At 43.0% G+C, this 5,000-nt stretch overlaps 1 long non-coding RNA gene across 1 annotated transcript in view; it reads left to right on the forward strand.

Moving 5' to 3' along the window:
- The first annotated feature begins 3,637 nt into the window (after nucleotides 1-3,637).
- Nucleotides 3,638-5,000, forward strand: part of LOC135097139 (uncharacterized) — a 118,899-nt gene continuing 117,536 nt past the window's right edge. Inside the window, exon 1 of the long non-coding RNA XR_010265404.1 lies at nucleotides 3,638-3,975. This is a non-coding gene — a long non-coding RNA (uncharacterized LOC135097139). The remainder of the gene's footprint in view (nucleotides 3,976-5,000) is intronic.

A 5,000-nucleotide genomic window follows, 5' to 3' on the forward strand; every position in this document is an offset into this window, starting at 1 on the left:
TGAACCTGTTGAGTTGCCACGTATGTTTAAAATGTAGCACTTAACCACTACACTGCTGTATTACATGTACATTTTCTTCATTGACTCATACAAAAAAAATAATTTATCATTTAGTGTTTCCTGTAAGGCTTTGACTGCATAGACTGTACACAAAAATGATCACTTGATGCTGCGCGGCGCCACTCGTTACGCAGAGAGCCAGGGAGGGAAGGAGGCGGCGGAGACCCACCCAGGCGAGCGGTTCCCGCCACACACAACTTACACGTCAATTTCTTGCAAAATAAAGCAAAACACACCATTTGTGTATAAAATATTTTCGACTTGGAATTACTTGAACTATCAGATCCCGAAGTATGTAACTCAAGGGACACCCTGTATTTATTCGCGCGCGTGTGTAATCCTTTGTAATACAACTTTTCTGCTCAATAGATCTGTATACTTGATGCAATTATATTACTACTACTACTACTACTACTACTACTACTACTACTAATACTATTACTGCTACTACTATTATTACAACAACAACAACAACAACAACCTGCTGCTACTACTACTACTACTACTACTACTACTACTATTACTACTGTTGCTTCAGCATTTACTATTATGATCAGTATGAGTCATCACCACTACACCTAAAGTAACTATTACTGCAGGAAGAACGAAGCAGTATTAATAGCAACAACAGATTGAAAAATGAACAGTTTTTCTCGTGATCAAAGGGAATTCCTGCTTCATAACGTCAACAGCTGGTCAGGTTAGCAAGACAATACTACTTATCTTCCACAAACTCTTCACACTTAAGCTATTATTTGATCAATTGACAGAAATATGCTTGTTACAACCTTCATCTGGTGTTCCTTCAGTGCATCCACAATACTTCTCTTTAGTCTTCGTGTAGTTATCACATTAATAGCACACATCCTTTACGTACCCTCACATTGAAGGTATTATTATATCTGTTATCTGATAATATGTACTTCTCGTTACAGCCATCGCCCTCATTGCTTCATTCAGTATTCACTGCCTCTGTAATCCTTTTCATCCTTTCCCTCCACTATCTCGTCAAGTTATCCTATTCATTACATATTTCTCGTAGTAACCTAAGAAGCAAGTTACTATTGTATCTATTATCTGAAATATACTTCTTGTTACAGCCATCACCCTCATCGGTTCATTCAGTATTCAGTACATCTATCATCCTTTTCGTTCTTTCTCTCCAACATCTCGTCAAGTTATCCTGTTTATTACATATTTCTCGTAGCACCCTAAGAAGCAAGTTACTGTTACATCTATCATCTAAAATGTTCTTCTTGCCTCACCCACCACCCTTGTATTGCATCACCTTAAGATTCAATACACTGAAACACCGAGCAACTCACCTGAGAGCTCCAATAAACCTGAGCACAGAGAGACAGGCACCGTGGCAAAGATTGGAACCTGAAAGCCGAGCACGGGAAACCACCACATTACTGAACAAGTCATCAGGAACACGCCTCCGGGCTTCTGTGTCATTGCCAATTTAGGAATTTAACAATTTACTGAGAAAGTTTGATGCACTTAAGTTATGATTATACAAGTTTAAAGCGGGGTAAATCAAGATAGCGTATCTTAAGCTATACTTAAATATATAGTAATACATTAAAGTACATCGTAGGAGGAGAAGAGGCGATGAAAATATTGATGGATAGAAAGTGGAGGTAATGAAGGCAGTGGAAAAAATAGACAGAAATAGATGGAAATACAAAAGATAGGAGACAAGAAGAGAAAGTGATCGAAATACTAAAAGGACATAGGAAACAGCGAAAATAAGGATACTGAAACACTGTAGAAGATAAAAAGCGGAAGTGATGAAAATACAGAAAGACAGGAGGACAGAAAATGAGCGAGAGACAGAACCCGGACATTATCATTACAGTAAATCCATCTGTCACCTCATACGATATAACAAATCTGCCAGAAATTAAACCATTACATTCTTCTAAGCAGCAAAAATCACATAAAACAAAGAACACTAAGAACTGACACTGAACAGCGCAGTAGCGGAGAGAGAGAGAGAGAGAGAGAGAGAGAGAGGGAGGGAGGTAGTTCTGTCCCTCAGTGGGGGTCGTGTCCTAACATATCGCTATAGGATTATATTGCCCATAGAATCGCCGTCTCTCTCTCCCCTATTTCCTTCTCCCTTCTTCTCAGTGTTCATCCTTTTCCCTTCCTTCTCCCTATTTCCTTCTTCCTCTTTCCTTCATCCGTAATCCTCTTCCTCCTCTTCTTTTACTAATATCCTTACTCCTTTCTCCTCCTCCTCCTTCGCGTCTCTTACTGTTCAACCTTAATTCCTCTCTTTCTCTTCTCCCTTTATTAATATCATCCCTCCTTCCTCCCTCCTCCTCCTCCTCTTCTCTCTTTCATTTTCATTTCTTCTCCATGTTTATCCTTATTCCTCTTCCTCTTCCTACTCTATATTCATCTCTATTCCTCTTCCTTCTCCTCCTTCAATAATACCCTTCCCTCCTTCTCTCCTCTTATCGTTCATTCTTACTCTTACTCTTCCTCCTCCTCCTCCAGTACACCTTGGAATCCTTCACTGATACACCTTCTTTCTTCTCCTCTTCTTCCTTCTACTTCCTCTCCTCCTCCTCCTCCTCCTCACCGTTCAACTTCGTTCTTTTCATTCCAAGCCCTCATAAACACCTTGTCTTTATCTCCCCCTCCTCCTCCTGTTCTCCCTCCTCCTTTTCCTCTTCTTCCTCATCATCATTCTTACACCTAAACATTCTTCATAAACATCTTTTCTCCTCCTCCCTTTACCCAGAGGTTAAGATAATGCTCCGCTAACTGCCTAACTCCCTCAACCAATCAGCGGCCGCCAATTATCCTGTTAGGGAGGAGCCAATGGCGGGGTGGTGGTGATTAGGTGGCTAATTGATGCAGCGGGGAGGAGGAGGAGGAAGAGGAGGGGAGGCGGAGGTGTTGCTAATGGTGGAAATGGTGATGGTGGAGGTGGAAGATAGATAAAGAGAAGAATAAGAGGTGGAGAGAAAGAAGATAGAGAAAAACAAGGGGGAGAAGGAGGAGGAGGAGGAGGTAATGGCGCTGATGGGTCATTAGAGGAGGCAGCAATTAATGGCAGGTTATAATGGCGCGCTTTCATTAATATCTGGTGCATCGCCTTGTGTTCCTTAATTGGGTGGTGATGGCGGTGATAGTGGTGGTGATGGTGGTGATGGCGGTGATAGTGGGCTAGGAGGGAAGAACAGTAGTGGTGGTGATAGTGATGATAGTCATGGCGATGGTGGCGGTAATGATGTGGGTGGCCGTGGTGGTGATGGTGGTGGTGTGGATATCTGTGAAGAAGGAATGGTGTTGGTGGTAATAGTAATGGTGGTGGTGATGGTGTCACTGGTGGTGTGTTGCAGCCGTGCTCTCTCTCTCTCTCTCTCTCTCTCTCTGTGTGTCACTTACTTACTTCAGCAGACGAGCAACAATGGAGGCAGGCAAACCCACGATACTTCCACACACAAATCGACAACGCAGAATCCTGTGAGTGGATCTCTTCCATCTGCTTCCCCTTCGTTCCTCCCAACCTGTATTCCTCCGCTGACCCTCCCTTCACTCCTCCCCTCCCTTGGACACGTCACGCCTGCCTGTCACGCAAAGTTGGGTAATCTCTGTGTAATCATGAACATTTCAGTGGAGGTCTAAATCTTTTATTTGTTTGGTAAGTGTGGGTGAAATATTTACAACTGATGTCACTCGTTTATTCACTGAAATATAACACGGAACTAGAAAACTGGTGGAGGGAGGGAGCGCTGGTGGAGGGAGGGGAGAGGAAGGGAGTGGAGGGTGCAGAGTGTCAGGAAGAGGAAGAGCGAGTGTTGCAGGGAAAGTACTGGTCTGTGCTGCGTGTGGGAAGTGACTTTAGTGGCGGCGTGAAGGCGAGGACACGAGTGAGGTGCTGGCAGGCTGACTGAGGTGAGTGTGGTGAGGTGAGGTGAAGTAACCGTGTACTTCCAGCCAGGCAAGTAGTGGCGGCCGGTGGGAACAGCTCCAGTTGAAGTTTTCCTACTGAATTATTGTCATCTTTCTCTTGTCTCCTCCTCCTCTGCGTTGTTCTCCTTCTATTTCTTGGTCTTTCATCGTCACATCCACTCATTTTCATTTCTATAAATAAACAAAATAACAATAACTTGCTACCTATATTTTAAAACAACATACTCCATCTTGCTTCCTCCCTGCCTCCCTGCCTCCCCGCTCAGCTGTTCAGTGACGACGTCTGCTCACACCGAGTCGCGCAGAGCAGGCTAACCACCTCAATCACTCGTTAACTCTTTCCTTTTCATTATTTCACCCGATCTTTCAACTTGCTTCTTCAATGTTTCAGTGTTTCAGTGCTTCAGACGTCTGCATAAATCACTGTTACATGTACTGCTGTATCTCGGATGTATCTTGAAGGGGGTGACAGGAGTGAGAAGGGAGGAGGGGGCAGGAAGAGGGAAAGGTGAAGGAGGAGGCGTGTTGCAAGGGTCGTGATGCCAGGGACGTGGTGAAGCTGAGCAGGAATCAGTCACCAAGTGTGAGACGATGAGCACTAAGGCCTGTACTCTCAAACATTTCTGCGCCGCACCTCCACTACACTTAAAAGACTCTAGTTGAAGTCATTCGTATTTATATATATATATATATATATATATATATATATATATATATATATATATATATATATATATATATATATATATATATATATATATATATTTTTTTTTTTTTTTACGGCTCTTAGTGACAGGCTAAAAATATTTCAACATTATGAAGAGGAGAAACACTCTTGAGCATGGTTTATTGTTATGAGAATACTGTTAATACTTATCCCTCGGGTTAACAAGCGAGGAGACAAGGGAAGGTAAGGTGTGGAATCCCTGGTGTCTCAGTGTTCCTGGCTGCCTGAGTGAGGGATGTCACGCACCACCCACTGAGAACACCACCTTAGTTTTTTCCTC

Source organism: Scylla paramamosain, unplaced genomic scaffold (assembly GCF_035594125.1).
Source record: "Scylla paramamosain isolate STU-SP2022 unplaced genomic scaffold, ASM3559412v1 Contig13, whole genome shotgun sequence".
Lineage (NCBI taxonomy): Eukaryota > Metazoa > Arthropoda > Malacostraca > Decapoda > Portunidae > Scylla > Scylla paramamosain.